Genomic DNA, 19,684 nt, shown 5'->3' with positions numbered 1-19,684 from the left:
GATTCTTGGAGCAAGGCAGACCGGCCAGGGCTCCTGGAGAGCATGGGAGATTCTGTGAGTGAGCCATCCAAGCCAGGGCTCCAGGAGAGCATGGACATATTGTGAGTGAGGTGTCCCAGCCAGGGCTCCAGGAGATAATTGGAGATTCTGCGCACGAGCCATCCAAGCCAGGGCTCGAGGAGAGCATGGACATATTGTGAGTGAGGCATCCCATCAAGGGCTCCAGGAGAGCATGGGAGATTCTGCGAGCAAGGTATCTCTGCCAGGGCTCCAGGAGAGCATGGGAGATTCTAAGAGCGAGGCGTCCCAGCCAGGGCTTCAGGAGAGCATGGACATGTTGTGAGTGAGGCGTCCCAGCCTGGGCTCCAGGAGAGCATGGGAGATTCTGTGAGCAAGGCATCCCTGCCAGGGTTCGAGGAGAGCATACACATGTTGTGAGCGAGGCATCCCAGCCAGGGCTCCTGGAGAGCATGGGAGATTCTATGAACGAGGCGACCCTGGCAGGGCTCCAAGAGAGCATGGGAGATTCTGCAAGTGAGGCATCCAAGCCAGGGCTCCAGGAGAGCATGCACATGATGTGAGTTAGGCGTCCCAGCCAGGGCCCCTGGAGAGAATGGGAGATTCTGTAAGCGAGGTGTCCCAGCCAGGGCTCCAGGAGAGCATGGACATGTTGTGAGCGAGGCTTCCCAGCCAGGGCTCCAGGAGAGCATGGGAGATTCTGCGAGCGAGGCATCCCAGTCAGTGCTCCAGGAGAGCAGTGGAGATTCTGCGAGCGAGCCATCCCAGCCAGGGCTCCAGGAGAGCATGGACATGTTGTGAGCAAGGCATCCCATCCAGGGCTCCAGGAGAGCATGGGAGATTCTGCGAGCGAGGTATCCCTGCCATGGCTCCAGGAGAGAATGGACATGGTGTGAGCGAGGCATCCCAGCCAGGGCTCGAGGAGAGCATGAAAGATTCTGCAAGCGAGGCATCCCAGCCAGGGCTCCAGGAGAGCATGCTCATGATGTGAGTGAGGTGTCCCAGCCAGGGCTCCTGGAGAGTATGGGAGATTCTGTAAGTGAGGTGCTCCAGGCGAGCATTGGAGATTCTGCGCACGAGCCATCCCAGCCAGGGATCCAGGAGAGCATGGACATATTGTGAGAGGGGTGTCCCAGCCAGGGCTCCAGGAGAGCATTGGAGATTCTGTGCACGAGCCATCCCAGCCAGGGCTCCAGGAGAGCATTGGGGATTCTGCGCACGAGCCATCCCAGCCTGGGCTCAGGAGAGCATGGACATGTTGTGAGTGAGTGAGGCATCCCATCCAGGGCTCCAGGAGAGCATGGGAGATTCTGTGAGCAAGGTATCTCTGCCAGGGCTGAAGGAGAGCATTGGAGATTCTGAGAGCGAGGCGTCCCAGCCAGGGCTCCAGGAGAGCATGCACATGATGTGAGTGAGGCATCCCAGCCTGGGCTCCTGGAGAGTATGGGAGATTCTGTAAGTGAGGTGCCCCAGCCAGGGCTCCTGGAGAGCATTGGAGATTCTGCGCACGAGCCATCCCAGCCTGGGCTCCAGGAAAGCATGGACATATTGTGAGCGAGGTGTCCCAGCCAGGGCTCCAGGAGAGCATTGGAGATTCTGTGCACGAGCCATCTTAGCTAGGGCTCCAGGAGAGTATTGGAGATTCTGTGAGTGAGCCATCCCAGCCAGGGCTCCAGGAGAGCATGGACATGTTGTGAGCAAGGCATCCCATCCTGGGATCCAGGAGAGCATGGGAGATTCTGTGAGCGAGGTATCTCTGCCAGGGTTCGAGGAGAGCATGCACATGTTGTGAGTGAGGCATCCCATCCAGGGCTCCAGGAGAGCATGGGAGATTCTGCGAGCCAGGTGTCTCTGCCAGGGCTCCAGGAGAGCATTGGAGATTCTGCGAGCGAGGCATCCCAGCCAGGGCTCCTGGAGAGCATTGGAGATTCTGCGAGTGAGCCATCCAAGCCAGGGCTCCAGGAGAGCATGGACATGTTGTGAGCGAGTCATCCCAGCCAGGGCTCCAGGAGAGCATGGGAGATTCTGTGAGCAAAGCATCCCTGCCAGGGATTCAGGAGTGCAGGCACATGTTGTGAGTGAGGAATCCCAGCCAGGGCTCCAGGAGAGCATGGGAGATTCTGCGGGTGAGGCGTCCCAGCCGGGGCTCCAGGAGAGCATGCACATGATGTGAGTGAGGCTTCCCAGCCAGGGCTCCAGGAGAGCATGGGAGATTCTGAGAGCGAGGCGTCCCTGCCAGTGCTCCAGGAGAGCATGGACATATTGTGAGTGAGGCGTCCCAGCCAGGGATCCAGGAGAGCATGGGAGATTCTGCGAGTTAGGCGTCCCTGCCAGGGCTCCAGGAGAGCATGGATATGTTGTGAGCGAGGCGTCCCAGTCAAGGCTCCAGGAGAGCATGGGAGATTCTGGGAGTGCGGCATCCCAGCAAGGGCTCCAGGAGATTCGGTGAGCGAGGCATCCCTTCCCCAAGGCAAACTGCCACCCGGTGGCAGACAGGGGAACTGTAACCTCTGGATGTCCCGATGAGGTTTTGAAAAAGGGCCTGATGCCTAGACCCAGTTCCAGGTGGCCGGGTAAAATCCACTGAAGGTGGCACGCAGCAGTGATGCCGTGACGTCCGGAGGAATTCCTTGAGTGGATTCACAGATGGTGAGATTCTGCGAGTGAGGCTTCCTGGCCAGGGCTCCAGGAGAGCATGGGAGATTCTGCGAGTGAAGCATCTCAGCCAGGGCTCCAGGAGTGCAAGGGAGACTTAGAAAATGAGGTATCCCGGCCAAATCTCCAGGAGAAGAATGGAAGATTCTGTGAGCAGGGCGTTCCAGCCATAGCTCAAGGAGAGCATGGGAGATTCTTGGAGCAAGGCAGACCGGCCAGGGCTACTGGAGAGCATGGGAGATTCTGTGAGTGAGCCATCCAAGCCAGGGCTCCAGGAGAGCATGGACATATTGTGAGTGATGTGTCCCAGCCAGGGCTCCAGGAGATAATTGTAGATTCTGTGCACGAGCCATCCAAGCCAGGGCTCGAGGAGAGCATGGACATATTGTGAGTGAGGCATCCCATCAAGGGCTCCAGGAGAGCATGGGAGATTCTGCGAGCAAGGTATCTCTGCCAGGGCTCCAGGAGAGCATGGGAGATTCTAAGAGTGAGGCATCCCAGCCAGGGCTCCAGGAGAGCATTGGAGATTCTGTGAGTGAGCCATCCCAGCCAGGGCTCCAGGAGAGCATGGACATGTTGTGAGCGAGGCGTCCCAGCCTGGGCTCCAGGAGAGCATGGGAGATTCTGTGAGCAAGGCGTCCCTGCCAGGGTTCGAGGAGAGCATACACATGTTGTGAGCGAGGCATCCCATCCAGGGCTCCAGGAGAGCATGGGAGATTCTGCGAGCAAGGTATCTCTGTCAGGGCTCCAGGAGAGCATGGGAGATTCTAAGAGTGAGGCGTCCCAGCCAGGGCTCCAGGAGAGCATTGGAGATTCTGCGCATGAGCCATCCCAGCCAGGGCTCCAGGAGAGCATGGACATGTTGTGAGCGAGGCGTCCCAGCCTGGGCTCCAGGAGAGCATGGGAGATTCTGTGAGCAAGGCGTCCCTGCCAGGGTTCGAGGAGAGCATACACATGTTGTGAGCGAGGCATCCCAGCCAGGGCTCCAGGAGAGCATGGGAGATTCTACGAACGAGGCGACCCTGGCAGGGCTCCAAGAGAGCATGGGAGATTCTACAAGTGAGGCATCCAAGCCAGGGCTCCAGGAGAGCATGCACATGATGTGAGTTAGGCGTCCCAGCCAGGGCCCCTGGAGAGTATGGGAGATTCTGTAAGCGAGGTGTCCCGGCCAGGGCTCCAGGAGAGCATGGACATGTTGTGAGCGAGGCTTCCCAGCCAGGGCTCCAGGAGAGCATGGGAGATTCTGCGAGCAAGGCATCCCAGTCAGTGCTCCAGGAGAGCAGTGGAGATTCTGCGAGCGAGCCATCCCAGCCAGGGCTCCAGGAGAGCATGGACATGTTGTGAGCAAGGCATCCCATCCAGGGCTCCAGGAGAGCATGGGAGATTCTGCGAGCGAGGTATCCCTGCCAGGGCTCCAGGAGAGAATGGACATGGTGTGAGCGAGGCATCCCAGCCAGGGCTCGAGGAGAGCATGAAAGATTCTGCAAGCGAGGCATCCCAGCCAGGGCTCCAGGAGAGCATGCTCATGATGTGAGTGAGGCGTCCCAGCCAGGGCTCCTGGAGAGTATGGGAGATTCTGTAAGTGAGGTGCTCCAGGCGAGCATTGGAGATTCTGCGCACGAGCCATCCCAGCCAGGGATCCAGGAGAGCATGGACATATTGTGAGAGAGGTGTCCCAGCCAGGGCTCCAGGAGAGCATTGGAGATTCTGTGCACGACCCATCCCAGCCAGGGCTCCAGGAGAGCATTGGGGATTCTGCACATGAGCCATCCCAGCCTGGGCTCCAGGAGAGCATGGACATGTTGTGAGTGAGGCATCCCATCCAGGGCTCCAGGAGAGCATGGGAGATTCTGTGAGCAAGGTATCTCTGCCAGGGCTCCAGGAGAGCATGGGAGATTCTGGGAGTGCGGCATCCCAGCAAGGGCTCCAGGAGATTCGGTGAGCGAGGCATCCCTTCCCCAAGGCAAACTGACACCCGGTGGCAGACAGGGGAACTGTAACCTCTGGATGTCCCGATGAGGTTTTGAATAAGGGCCTGATGCCTAGACCCAGTTCCAGGTGGCCGGGTAAAATCCGGCAATGCCCCACAAAAGGTGGCGCGCAGCACTGATTCCATGAAGTCCGGGGGAATTCCTTGAGTGGATTCACAGATGGTGAGATTCTGCGAGTGAGGCATCCTGGCGAGAGCTCCAGGAGTGCATGGGAGATTCTGCGAGTGAAGCATCTCAGCCAGGGCTCCAGGAGAGCATGACAGACTTAGTAAACGAGGCATCCCGGCCAAAACTCCAGGAGAAGAATGGAAGATTCTGTGAGCAGGGCTTTCCGGCCATAGCTCAAGGAGAGCATGGGAGATTCTTGGAGCAAGGCAGACTGGCCAGGGCTACTGGAGAGCATGGGAGATTCTGTGAGTGAGCCATCCAAGCCAGGGCTCCAGGAGAGCATGGACATATTGTGAGTGAGGTGTCCCAGCCAGGGCTCCAGGAGATAATTGGAGATTCTGTGCACGAGCCATCCAAGCCAGGGCTCGAGGAGAGCATGGACATATTGTGAGTGAGGCATCCCATCAAGGGCTCCAGGAGAGCATGGGAGATTCTGTGAGCAAGGTATCTCTTCCAGGGCTCCAGGAGAGCATGGGAGATTCTGAGAGTAAGGCGTCCCAGCCAGGGCTCTAGGAGAGCATGGGAGATTCTTCGAGCGAGGTATCCCTGCCAGGGCTCCAGGAGAGAATGGACATGTTGTGAGTGAGGCGTCCCAGCCAGGGCTCCAGGACAGCATTGGAGATTCTGCGAGCGAGGTATCCCAGCCAGGGCTCCAGGAGAGCATTGAGCATTCTCTCAATGCTGTGAGTGAGCCTCCCAGCCAGGGATCCAGGAGAGCATGGACATGTTGTGAGCGAGGAATCCCATCCAGGGCTCCAGGGGAGCATGGGAGATTCTGTGAGTGAGGTATCTCTGCCAGGGGTCCAGGAGAGCATGGACATGTTGTGAGTGAGGCATCCCATCCAGGGCTCCAGGAGAGCATGGGAGATTCTGTGAGCAAGGTATCTCTGCCAGGGCTCCAGGAGAGCATGGGAGATTCTGAGAGCGAGGCGTCCCAGCCAGGGCTCCAGGAGAGCATGCACATGATGTGAGTGAGGCGTCCCAGCCTGGGCTCCTGGAGAGTATGGGAGATTCTGTATGTGAGGTGCCCCAGCCAGGGCTCCTGGAGAGCATTGGAGATTCTGCGCACGAGCCATCGCAGCCAGGGCTCCAGGAGAGCATGGACATATTGTGAGCGAGGTGTCCCAGCCAGGGCTCCAGGAGAGCATTGGAGATTCTGCGCATGAGCCATCCCAGCTAGGGCTCCAGGAGAGAATTGGAGATTCTGTGAGCGAGCCATCCCAGCCAGGGCTCCAGGAGAGCATGGACATGTTGTGAGCAAGGCATCCCATCCAGGGATCCAGGAGAGCATGGGAGATTCTGTGAGCGAGGTATCTCTGCCAGGGCTCCAGGAGAGCATGGACATGTTGTGAGCAAGGCATTCCATCCAGGGCTCCAGGAGAGCATGGGAGATTCTGCGAGCGAGGTATCTCTGCCAGGGCTCCAGGAGAGCATTGGAGATTCTGCGAGTGAGCCATCCAAGCCAGGGCTCCTGGAGAGCATGGACATGTTGTGAGCGAGTCGTCCCAGCCAGGGCTCCAGGAGAGCATGGGAGATTCTGTGAGCAAAGCATCCCTGCCAGGGATTCAGGAGTGCAGGCACATGTTGTGAGTGAGGCATCCCAGCCAGGGCTCCAGGAGAGCATGGGAGATTCTGCGGGTGAGGCATCCCAGCCAGGGCTCCAGGAGAGCATGCACATGATGTGAGTGAGGTGTCCCTGCCAGGTGTCCAGGAGAGGATGGACATGTTGTGAGTGAGGCTTCCCAGCCAGGGCTCCAGGAGAGCATGGGAGATTCAGAGAGCGAGGCATCCCTGCCAGTGTTCCAGGAGAGCATGGACATGTTGTGAGCAAGGAATCCCATCCAGGGCTCCAGGGGAGCATGGGAGATTCTGCGAGTGAGGTATCCTTGCCAGGGTTCTAGGAGAGCATGGACATGTTGAGAGTGAGGCTTCCCAGCCAGGGCTCCAGGAGAGCATGGGAGATTCAGAGAGCGAGGCATCCCTGCCAGTGTTCCAGGAGAGCATGGACATGTTGTGAGCGAGGAATCCCATCCAGGGCTCCAGGGGAGCATGGGAGATTCTGCGAGTGAGGTATCCTTGCCAGGGTTCTAGGAGAGCATGGACATGTTGAGAGTGAGGCATCCCATCCAGGGCTCCAGGAGAGCATGGGAGATTCTGTGAGCAAGGTATCTCTGCCAGGGCTCCAGGAGAGCATGGTAGATTCTGAGAGCGAGGCATCACAGCCAGGGCTCCAGGAGAGCAGGCACATGATGTGAGTAAGGCGTCCCAGCCTTGGCACCTGGAGAGTATGGGAGATTCTGTATGTGAGGTGCCCCAGCCAGGGCTCCTGGAGAGCATTGGAGATTCTGCGCATGAGCCATCCCAGCCAGGGCTCCAGGAGAGCATGGACATATTGTGAGCGAGGTGTCCCAGCCAGGGCTCCAGGAGAGCATTGGAGATTCTGCGCACGAGCCATCCCAGCTAGGGCTCCAGGAGAGTATTGGAGATTCTGTGAGCGAGGTATCTCTGCCAGGGCTCGAGGAGAGCATGCACATGTTGTGAGTGAGGCATCCCATCCAGGGCTCCAGGAGAGCATGGGAGATTCTGCGAGCGAGGTTTCTCTGCCAGGGCTCCAGGAGAGCATTGGAGATTCTGCGAGCGAGGCGTCCCAGCCAGGGCTCCTGGAGAGCATTGGAGATTCTGCGAGTGAGCCATCCAAGCCAGGGCTCCAGGAGAGCATGGACATGTTGTGAGCGAGTCGTCCCAGCCAGGGCTCCAGGAGAGCATGGGAGATTCTGCGAGCAAGGTATCTCTTCCAGGGCTCCAGGAGAGCATTGGAGTTTCTGAGAGTGAGGCGTCCTTGCCAGGGCTCCAGGAGTGCATTGGAGATTCTGCGCACGAGCCATCCCAGCCAGGCCTCCAGGAGAGCATGGGAGATTCTTCGAGAGAGGTATCCCTGCAAGGGCTCCAGGAGAGCATTGAGCATTCTCTCAATGCTGTGAGTGAGCCTCCCAGCCAGGGCTTCAGGAGAGAATGGACATGTTGTGAGCGAGGAATCCCATCCAGGGCTCCAGGACAGCATTGGAGATTCTGCGAGAGAGGTATCCCAGCCAGGGCTCCAGGAGAGCATTGAGCATTCTCTCAATGCTGTGAGTGAGCCTCCCAGCCAGGGCTTCAGGAGAGAATGGACATGTTGTGAGCGAGGAATCCCATCCAGGGCTCCAGGGGAGCATGGGAGATTCTGCGAGTGAGGTATCTCTGCCAGGGCTCCAGGAGAGCATGGACATGTTGTGAGCGAGGCATTCCAACCAGGGCTCCAGGAGAGCATGGGAGATTCTGTGAGCAAGGCGTCCCTGCCAGGGTTCGAGTAGAGCATACACATGTTGTGAGCGAGGCATCCCAGCCAGGGCTCCAGGAGAGCATGGGAGATTCTATGAACGAGGCGTCCCTGGCAGGGCTCCAAGAGAGCATGGGAGATTCTGCAAGTAAGGCATCCAAGCCAGGGCTCCAGGAGAGCATGCACATGAAGTGAGTGAGGCGTCCCAGCCAGGGCCCCTGGAAAGTATGGGAGATTCTGTAAGCAATGTGTCCCAGACAGGGCTCCATGAGAGCATGGTCATGTTGTGAGCGAGGCTTCCCAGCCAGGGCTCCAGGAGAGCATGGGAGATTCTGCGAGCAAAGCATCCCAGCCAGTGCTCCAGGAGAGCATTGGAGATTCTGCGAGCGAGCCATCCCAGCCAGGGCTCCAGGAGAGCATGGACATGTTGTGAGCAAGGCATCCCATCCAGGGCTCCAGGAGAGCATGGGAGATTCTGCGAGTGAGGTATCCCTGCCAGGGCTCCTGGAGAGAATGGACATGTTGTGAGCGAGGCATCCCTGCCAGGGCTCCAGGAGAGCATGAAAGATTCTGCGAGTGAGGCATCCCAGCCAGGGCTCCAGGAGAGCATGCACATGATGTGAGTGAGGCGTCCCAGCCAGGGCTCCTTGAGAGTATGGGAGATTCTGTAAGTGAGGTGCTCCATGCGAGCATTGGAGATTTTGTGCACGAGCCATCCCAGCCAGGGCTCCAGGAGAGCATTGGAGATTCTGTGCACGAGCCATCCCAGCCAGGGCTCCAGGAGAGCATGGACATGTTGTGAGTGAGGCATCCCATCCAGGGCTCCAGGAGAGCATGGGAGATTCTGTGAGCAAGGTATCCCAGCCAGGGCTCCAGGAGAGCATGGACATGTTGTGAGTGAGGCATACCATTCAGGGCTCCAGGAGAGCATTGGAGATTCTGTGAGCAAGGTATCTCTGCCATAGCTCCAGGAGAGCATGGGAGATTCTGAGAGTGTGGTGTCCCAGCCAGGGCTCCAGGAGAGCATGGACATATTGTGAGCAAGGTGTCCCAGCCAGGGCTCCAGGAGAGCATTTGAGATTCTGCGCACGAGCCATCCCAGCCAGCGCTCCAGGAGAGCATTGGAGATTCTGCGCACAAGCATTCCCAGCCAGGGCTCCAGGAGAGCATGGACATGTTGTGAGTGAGGCATACCATTCAGGGCTCCAGGAGAGCATTGGAGATTCTGTGAGCAAGGTATCTCTGCCATAGCTCCAGGAGAGCATGGGAGATTCTGAGAGTGTGGTGTCCCAGCCAGGGCTCCAGGAGAGCATGGACATATTGTGAGCGAGGCATCCCAGCCAGTGCTCCAGGAGAGCATTGGAGATTCTGCGAGCAAGCCATCCCAGCCAGGGCTCCAGGAGAGCATGGACATGTTGTGAGCAAGGCATCCCATCCAGTGCTCCAGGAGAGCATTGGAGATTCTGCGAGCGAGGTATCCCAGCCAAGGCTCCAGGAGAGCATGGACATATTGTGAGCGAGGTGTCCCAGCAAGGGCTCCAGGAGAGCATTGGAGATTCTGCCCACGAGCCATCCCAGCCAGGGCTCCAGGAGAGCATGCACATGATGTGAGTGAGGCATCCCAGCAAGGGTTCCTGGAGAGTATGGGAGATTCTGTAAGTGAGGCGTCCCAGCCAGGGCTCCAGGAGAGCATTGGAGATTCTGTGAGCGAGGTGTCCCAGCCAGGGCTCCTGGAGAGTATTGGAGATTCTGCGAGTGAGCCATCCAAGCCAGGGCTCCAGGAGAGCATGGACATGTTGTGAGCGAGGCATCCCATCCAGTGCTCCAGGAGAGCATGGACATATTGTGATCGCGGTGTCCCAGCCAGGGATCCAGGAGAGCATGGGAGATTCTGAGAGCGAGGCATCCCAGCCAGTGCTCCAGGAGAGCATGGACATATTGTGAGCGAGGCGTCCCAGCCAGGGATCCAGGAGAGCATTGGAGATTCTGCGAGTTAGGCATCCCTGCCAGGGCTCCAGGAGAGCGTGGATATGTTGTGAGCGAGGCGTCCCAGTCAAGGCTCCAGGAGAGCATTGGAGATTCTGCACACGAGCCATCCCAGCCAGGGCACCAGGAGAGCATGGACATATTGTGAGTGAGGCATCCCATCAAGGGCTCCAGGAGAACATGGGAGATTCTGCGAATGAGGCATCTCTGCCAGGGCTCCAGGAGAGCATGGACATGTTGTGAGTGACTCGTCCCAGCCAGGGCTCCAGGAGAGCATGGGAGATTCTGTGAGCAAAGCATCCCTGCAAGGGATTCAGGAGTGCAGGCACATGTTGTGAGCGAGGCATCCCAGCCAGGGCTCCAGGAGAGCATGGGAGATTCTGCGAGCGAGGCATCCCAGCCAGGGCTCCAGGAGAGCATGCACATGATGTGAGTGAGGTATCCCAGCCAGGGCTCCTGGAGAGTATGGGAGATTCTGTAAGTGAGGTGCCCCAGCCAGGGCTCCAGGCGAGCATTGGAGATTCTGCACACGAGCCATCCCAGCCAGGGCTCCAGGAGAGCATGGACATATTGTGAGCAAGGTGTCCCAGCCAGGGCTCCAGGAGAGCTTTGGAGATTCTGCGCACGAGCCATCCCAGCAAGTGCTCCAGGAGAGCATTGGAGATTCTGCGCACAAGCCATCCCAGCCAGGGCTCCAGGAGAGCATGGACATGTTGTGAGTGAGGCATCCCATCCAGGGCTCCAGGAGAGCATTGGAGATTCTGTGAGCAAGGTCTCTCTGCCAGAGCTCCAGGACAGCATGGGAGATTCTGAGAGCGAGGTATCCCAGCAAGGGCTCCAGGAGAGCATGGACATATTGTGAGCGAGGCATCCCAGCCAGGGCTCCAGGAGAGCATGTGAGATTCTGTGAGCGAGGCATCCCAGCCAGTGCTCCAGGAGAGCATTGGAGATTCAGTGAGCAAGCCATCCCTGCCAGGGCTCCAGGAGAGCATGGACATGTTGTGAGCAAGGCATCCCATCCAGGGCTCCAGGAGAGCATGGGAGATTCTGCGAGCGAGGTATCTCTGCCAGGGCTCCAGGAGAGCATGGACATGTTGTGAGCGAGGCATCCCAGCCAGGGCTCCAGGAGAGCATTGGAGATTCTGCGAGCGAGGCGTCCCAGCCAGGGCTCCAGGAGAGTATGGGAGATTCTGCGAGTTAGGCATCCCTGCCAGGGCTCCAGGAGAGCATGGATATGTTGTGAGCGAGGTGTCCCAGCCAGGGCTCCAAGAGAGCATGGACATATTGTGAGCGAGGTGTCCCAGCAAGGGCTCCAGGAGAGCATTGGAGATTCTGCGCGCAAGCCATCCCAGCCAGGGTTCCAGGAGAGCATGGACATGTTGTGAGTGAGGCATCCCAGCCAGGGCTCCAGGAGAGCATGGGAGATTCTGCGAGCGAGGCATCCCAGCCAGGTCTCCAGGAGAGCATGCACATGATGTGAGTGAGGCGTCCCAGCCAGGGCTCCTGGAGAGCATTGGAGATTCTGTGAGTGAGGTGTCCCAGCCAGGGCTCCTGGAGAGTATTGGAGATTCTGCGAGTGAGCCATCCAAGCCATTGCTCCAGGAGAGCATGGACATGTTGTGAGCGAGGCATCCCATCCAGGGCTCCAGTAGAGCATGGGAGATTCTGCGAGTGAGGTATCTCTGCCAGGGCTCCAGGAGAGCATGGACATGTTGTGAGTGAGTTGTCCCAGCCAGGGCTCCAGGAGAGTATGGTCGATTCTTTGAGCAGAGCATCCCTGCCAGGGCTCCAGGAGAGCAGGCACATGTTGTGAGTGAGGCATCCCAGCCAGGGCTCCAGGAGAGCATTGACATGATGTGAGTGAGGCATCCCAGCCAGGGCTCCTGGAGAGCATGGACATGTTGTGAGCGAGGCTTCCCAGCCAGGGCTCCAGGAGAGCATGGGAGATGCTGAGAGCGAGGCGTCCCAGCCAGTGCTCCAGGAGAGCATGGACATATTGTGAGCCAGGCGTCCCAGCCAGGGATCCAGGAGAGCATGGGAGATTCTGCGAGTTGGGCATCCCTGCCAGGGCTCCTGGAGAGCATGGATATGTTGTGAGCGAGGCGTCCCAGTCAAGGCTCCAGGAGAGCATATGAGATTCTGCGAGTGAGGCGTCCCAGCCAGGACTCCAGGAGAGCATGGACATGTTGTGAAGGAGGCATCCCTGCCAAATCTACAGGAGAAGAATGGAAGATTCTGTGAGATGGGCATAACGGCCATAGCTCCAGGAGACCACGGGAGATTCTGGGACTGAGGCATCCCATCCAGGGCTCCAGTAGAGCATCGGAGATTCTGCGAGCGAGGTATCTCTGCGAGGGCTCGAGGAGAGCATGCACATGTTGTGAGTGAGCCATCCCAGCCAGGGCTCCAAGAGAGTATTGGAGATTCTGTGAGTGAGCCATCCCAGCCAGGGCTCCTGGAGAGCATGCACATGTTGTGAGAGAGGCATCCCATCCAGGGATCCAGGAGAGCATGGGAGATTCTGCAAGCGAGGTATCTCTGCCAGGGCTCCAGGAGAGCATTGGAGATTCTGCGAGCGAGGCGTCCCAGCCAGGACTCCTGGAGAGCATTGGAGATTCTGCAAGTGAGCCATCCAAGCCAGGGCTCCAGGAGAGCATGGACATGTTGTGAGCGAGGCATCCCTTCCAGGGCTCCAGTAGAGCCTGGGAGATTCTGCAAGCAAGGTATCTCTACCAGGGCTCCAGGAGAGCATGGACATGTTGTGAGCGAGGCGTCCCAGCCAGGGCTCCAGGAGAGCATGGGAGTTTCTGTGAGCAAAGCATCCCTGCCAGGGATTCAGGAGTGCAGTCACATGTTGTGAGCGAGGCATCCCAGCCAGGGCTCCAGGAGAGCATGGGAGATTCTGTGGGTGAGGCATTCCAGCCAGGGCTCCAGGAGAGCATGCACATGATGTGAGTGAGGTGTCCCAGCCAGGGCTCCAGGAGAGCATGGACATGTTGTGAGCGAGGCTTCCCAGCCAGGGCTCCAGGAGAGCATGGGAGATTCTGAGAGCGAGGCATCCCAGCCAGTGCTCCAGGAGAGCATGGACATATTGTGAGCGAGGCATCCCAGCCAGGGATCCAGGAGAGCATGTGAGATTCTGTGAGTTAGGCGTCCCTGCCAGGGCTCCAGGAGAGCATGGATATGTTGTGAGCAAGGTGTCCCAGTCAAGGCTCCAGGAGAGCATGGGAGATTCTGGGAGTGCGGCATCCCAGCAAGGGCTCCAGGAGATTCGGTGATCGAGGCATCCCTTCCCTGCGGCAAACTGCCACCTGGTGGCAGACAGGGGAACTGTAACCTCTGGATGTCCTGATGAGGTTTTGAAAAAGGGCCTGATGCCTAGACCCAGTTCCAGGTGGCCGGGTAAAATCCGGCAATGCCCCACAAATGGTGGCACGCAGCAGTGATGCCGTGATGTCCCGAGGAATTCCTTGAGTGGATTCACAGATGGTGAGATTCTGTGAGTGAGGCATCCTGGCCAGGGCTCCAGGAGAGCATGGGAGATTCCGCGAGTGAAGCGTCTCAGCCAGGGCTCCAAGAGAGCATGGGAGACTTAGTAAACGAGGCATCCCGGCCAAATCTCCATTAGAAGAATGGAAGATTCTGTGAGCAGGGAGTTCCAGCCTTAGCTCAAGGAGAGCATGGGAGATTCTTGGAGCGAGGCAGACTGGCCAGGGCTCCTGGAGAGCATGGGAGATTCTGTGAGTGAGCCATCCAAGCCAGGGCTCCAGGAGAGCATGGACATATTGTGAGTGAGGTGTCCCTGCCAGGGCTCCAGGAGATAATTGGAGATTCTGCACACGAGCCATCCAAGCCAGGACTCCAGGAGAGCATGGACATATTGTGAGTGAGGCATCCCATCAAGGGCTCCAGGAGAGCATGGGAGATTCTGCGAGCAAGGTATCTCTGCCAGGGCTCCAGGAGAGCATGGGAGATTCTGAGAGTGAGGGGTCCCAGCCAGGGCTCCAGGAGAGCATTGGAGATTCTGTGCATGAGCCATCCCAGCCAGGGCTCCAGGAGAGTATTGTGAGATTCTGTGAGCGAGCCATCCCAGCCAGGGCTCCAGGGGAGCATGGGAGATTCTGCGAGTGAGGTATCTCTGCCAGGGTTCCAGGAGAGCATGGACATGTTGTGAGTGAGGTGTCCCAGCCAGGGCTCCAGGAGAGCATGGGAGATTCTACGAACGAGGCGACCCTGGCAGGGCTCCAAGAGAGCATGGGAGATTCTGAAAGTGAGGCATCCAAGCCAGGGCTCGAGGAGAGCATGCACATGTTGTGAGCGAGGCATCCCTGCCAGGGTTCCAAGAGGGTATGGGAGATTCTACGAGCGAGGGGTCCCTGGCAGGGCTCCAGGAGAGCATGGGAGATTCTGCGAGCGAGGCAACCAGGCCAGGACTCCAGGAGAGCATGCACATGATGTGAGTGAGGCGTCCCAGCCAGGGCCCCTGGAGAGTATGGGAGATTCTGTAAGTGAGGCATCCAAGCCAGGGCTCGAGGAGAGCATGCACATGTTGTGAGCGAGGCATCCCTGCCAGGGTTCCAAGAGGGTATGGGAGATTCTACGAGCGAGGGGTCCCTGGCAGGGCTCCAGGAGAGCATGGGAGATTCTGCGAGCGAGGCAACCAGGCCAGGACTCCAGGAGAGCATTCACATGATGTGAGTGAGGCGTCCCAGCCAGGGCCCCTGGAGAGTATGGGAGATTCTGTAAGTGAGGCATCCAAGCCAGGGCTCGAGGAGAGCATGCACATGTTGTGAGCGAGGCATCCCTGCCAGGGTTCCAAGAGGGTATGGGAGATTCTACGAGCGAGGGGTCCCTGGCAGGGCTCCAGGAGAGCATGGGAGATTCTGCGAGCGAGGCAACCAGGCCAGGACTCCAGGAGAGCATGCACATGATGTGAGTGAGGCGTCCCAGCCAGGGCTCCAGGAGAGTATGGGAGATTCTGTAAGTGAGGTGTCCCAGCCAGGGCTCCAGAAGAGCATGGACATGTTGTGAGTGAGCCGTCCAAGCCAGGGCTCCAGGAGAGCATGGACATATTGTGAACGAGGTGTCCCAGCCAGGGTTCCAGGAGAGCATGGGAAATTCTGCAAGTTAGGTGTCCCTGCCAGGGCTCCAGAAGAGCATGGATATGTTGTGAGTGAGGCATCCCAGCCAGGGCTCCAGTAGAGTATGGACATGTTGTGAGCGAGAGGTCCCAGCCAAGGCTCCAGGAGAGCATGGGAGATTTTGCGAGCGAGGCGTCCCAGCCAGTGCTCCTGGAGAGCATTGGAGATTCTGTGAGTGATACATCCAAACCAGGGCTCCAAAAGAGCATGGACATATTGTGAGCGAGGTGTCCCAACCAGGGCTCCTGGAGAGCTTTGGAGATTCAGCGAGCAAGGTATCTCTGCCAGGAGAGCATGAGAGATTCTGCGCACGAGCCATCCCAGCCAGGGCTCCAGGAGAGCATGGACATGTTGTGAGTGAGGTAACCCATCCAGGGCTCCAGGAGAGCATGGGAGATTCTGTGAGCGAGGTATCCCTGCCAGGGCTCCAGGAGAGAATGGACATGTTGTGAGTGAGGAGTCCCAGCCAGGGCTCCAGGAGAGCATGGGAGATTCTGTGAGCAAAGGCATCCCTGCCAGGGCTCGAGGAGAGCATGCACATGTTGTGAGTGAGGCATCCCAGCCAGGGCTCCAGGAGAGCATGCACATGATGTGAGTGAGGCATCCCAGCCAGGGCTCCTGGAGAGTATGGGAGATTCTGTAAGTGAGGTGCCCAAGCCAGGGCTCCAGGAGAGCATTGGAGATTCTGCGTACGAGCCATCCCAGCCAGGGCTCCAGGAGAGCATTGGAGATTCTGCACACGAGCCATCCCAGCCAGGGCTCCAGGAGAGCATTGGAGATTCTGCACGCGAGCCATCCCAGCCAGGGCTCCAGGAGAGCATGGACATGTTGTGAATGAGGCATCCCATCCAGGGCTCCAGGAGAGCATGGGAGATTCTGTGAGCAAGGTATCTCTGCCAGGGATCCAGGAGAGCATGGGAGATTCTGAGAGCGAGGCGTCACAGCCAGGGCTCCAGGAGAGCATGGGAGATTCTGCGAGCAAGGTATCTCTGCCAGGGCTCGAGGAGAGCATGCACATGTTGTGAGCGAGGCATCCCATCCAGGGCTCCAGGAGAGCAAGGACATATTGTGAGCGAGGCGTCCCAGCCAGGGCTCCAGGAGAGTATGGGAGATTCTGCGAGCGAGGCATCCCAGCCAGTGCTCCAGGAGAGCATTGGAGATTCTGCGAGTGAGCCATCCCAGCCAGGGCTCCAGGAGAGCATGGACATGTTGTGAGCAAGGCATCCCATCCAGGGCTCCAGGAGAGCATGGGAGATTCTGCGAGTAAGGTATCTCTGCCAGGGCTCAAGAGAGCATGCACATGTTGTGAGCGAGGCATCTCATCCAGGGCTCCAGGAGAGCATTGGAGATTCTGCAAGAGAGGTATATCTGCCAGGGCTCCAGGAGAGCATGGGAGATTCTGAGAGCGAGGCGTCCCAGCCAGGGCTCCAGGAGAGCATGGGAGATTCTGTGAGCAAGGTATCTCTGCCAGGGCTCCAGGAGAGCATGGGAGATTCTGAGAGCGAGGCATCCCAGCCAGGGCTCCAGGAAAGCATGGACATGTTGTGAGCAAGGCGTCCCAGCCAGGGATCCAGGAGAGCATTGGAGATTCTGTGAGCGAGGTGTCCCAGCCAGGGCTCCAGGAGAGCATGGTCATATTGTGAGCGAGGCGTCCCAGCCAGGGCTCCAGGAGAGCATGGGAGATTCTGTGAGCAAGGTATCTCTGCCAGGGCTCCAGGAGAGCATGGGAGATTCTGAGAGCGAGGCGTCCCAGCCAGGGCTCCAGGAGAGCATGGACATATTGTGAGCGAGGCGTCCCAGCCAGGGCTCCAGGAGAGTATGGGAGATTCTGCGAGCGAGGCATCCCAGCCAGTGCTCCAGGAGAGCATTGGAGATTCTGCGAGTGAGCCATCCCAGCCAGGGCTCCAGGAGAGCATGGACATGTTGTGAGCAAAGCATCCCATCCAGGGCTCCAGGAGAGCATTGGAGATTCTGCGAGTGAGGTATCTCTGCCAGGGCTCAAGAGAGCATGCACATGTTGTGAGCGAGGCATCTCATCCAGGGCTCCAGGAGAGCATGGGAGATTCTGCAAGAGAGGTATATCTGCCAGGGCTCCAGGAGAGCATAGGAGATTCTGAGAGCGAGGCATCCCAGCCAGGGCTCCAGGAGAGCATGGGAGATTCTGTGAGCAAGGTATCTCTGCCAGGGCTCCAGGAGAGCATGGGAGATTCTGAGAGCGAGGCATCCCAGCCAGGGCTCCAGGAGAGCATGGACATGTTGTGAGCAAGGCGTCCCAGCCAGGGATCCAGGAGAGCATTGGAGATTCTGTGAGCGAGGTGTCCCAGCCAGGGCTCCAGGAGAGTATTGGAGATTCTGCGAGTGAGCCATCCAAGCCAGGGCTCCAGGAGAACATGGACATGTTGTGAGCGAGGCATCCCATTCAGGGCTCCAGTAGAGCATGGGAGATTCTGCGAGCGAGGTATCTCTGCCAGGGCTCCAGGAGAGCATGGACAAGTTGTGAGTGATGCATCCCAGCAAGGGCTCCAGGAGAGCATAGGAGATTCTGTGAGCAATGCATCCCTGCCAGGGCTCCAGGAGAGCAGGCACATGTTGTGAGCGAGGCATCCAAGCCAGAGCTCCAGGAGAGCATGGGAGATTCTGCAGGTGAGGCATCCCAGCCAGGGCTCCAGGATAGCATGGACATGTTGTGAGCGAGGCTTCCCAGCCACCTCTCCAGGAGAGCATGGGAGATTCTGAGAGCGAGGCGTCCAAGCCAGTGCTCCAGGAGAGCATGGACATATTGTGAGCGAGGCATCCCAGCCAGGTATCTAGGAGAGCATGGGAGATTCTGTGAGTTAGGCGTCCCTGCCAGGGCTCCAGGAGAGCATGGATATGTTGTGAGCGAGGCGTCCCAGTCAAGGCTCCAGGAGAGCATATGAGATTCTGGAAGTGAGGCATCCCAGCCAGGACTCCAGGAGAGCATGGATATGTTGTGAGTGAGGCATCCCAGCCAGGGTTCCAGGAGAGCATGGGAGATTCTGCGAGCGAGGCATCCCAGCCAGGGCTCCAGGAGAGCATGCACATGATGTGAGTGAGGTGTCCCAGCCAGGGCTCCTGGAGAGTATGGGAGATTCTGTAAGTGAGGTGCCCAAGACAGGGCTCCGGGAGAGCATTGGAGATTCTGTGCACGAGCCATCCCAGCCAGGGCTCCAGGAGAGCATGGACATATTGTGAGCAAGGTGTCCCAGCCAGGGCTCCAGGAGAACATTGGAGATTCTGCACACGAGCCATCCCAGCCAGGGCTCCAGGAGAGCATTGGAGATTCTGTGCATGAGCCATCCCAGCCAGGGCTCCAGGAGAGCATGGAAATGTTGTGAGTGAGGCATCCCATCCAGGGCTCCAGGAGAGCATGGGAGATTCTGTGAGCAAGGTATCTCTGCCAGGGCTCCATGAGAGCATGGGGGATTCTGAGAGTGAGGCATCCCAGCCAGAGCTCCAGGAGAGCATGGACATATTGTGAGTGAGGCATCCCATCCAGGGCTCCAGGAGAGCATGGGAGACTCTGCGAGCGAGGTATCTCTGCCAGGGCTCCAGGAAAGCATGGACATGTTGTGAGTGAGGCATCCCAGACAGGGCTCCAGGAGAGCATGGAAGATTATGCGAGCAAGGCGTCCCTGGCAGGGCTCCAGGATAGCATGGGAGATTCTGCGAGTGAGGCATCCCAGCCAGTGCTCCAGGAGAGCATGGACATATTGTGAGCGAGGCGTCCCAGCCAGGGCTCCGGGACAGCATGGACATGTTGTGAGAGAGGCATCCCATCCAGGGCTCCAGGAGAGCATGGGAGATTCTGTGAGCAAGGCATCCCTGCCAGGATTCCAGGAGAGCATGGGAGATTCTGCGAGCGAGGTATCTCTGCCAGGGCTCGAGGAGAGCATGCACATGTTGTGAGTGAGGCATCCCATCCATGGCTCCAGAAGAGCATGGGAGATTCTGCAAGAGAGGTATCTCTGTCAGGGCTCCAGGAAAGCATGGACATGTTGTGAGCGAGGCATCCCTGCCAGGGCTCCAGGAGAGCATTGGAGATTCTGTGAGCGAGGTTTCCCAGCCAGGGCTCCTGGAGAGTATTGGAGATTCTGCAAGTGAGCCATCCAAGCAAGGGCTCCAGGAGAGCATGGACATGTTGTGAGCGAGGCATCCCATCCAGGGCTCCAGTAGAGCATGGGAGATTCTGCGAGCTAGGTATCTCTGCCAGGGCTCCAGGAGAGCATGGACATGTTGTTAGTGAGGCATCCCAGCCAGGGCTCCAGGAGAGCATTGAAGATTCTGCAAGCGAGGTGTCCCTGGCAGGGCTCCAGGTTCGCATGGGAGATTCTGCGAGTGAGGCATCCCAGCCAGGGCTCCAGTAGAGCATAGACATGATGTGAGCGAGG

Source organism: Taudactylus pleione, unplaced genomic scaffold (assembly GCF_031769625.1).
Source record: "Taudactylus pleione unplaced genomic scaffold, aTauple2 ptg000217l, whole genome shotgun sequence".
Classification (NCBI taxonomy): Eukaryota; Metazoa; Chordata; class Amphibia; order Anura; family Myobatrachidae; genus Taudactylus; species Taudactylus pleione.
This window is presented reverse-complemented; position numbering follows the sequence as displayed.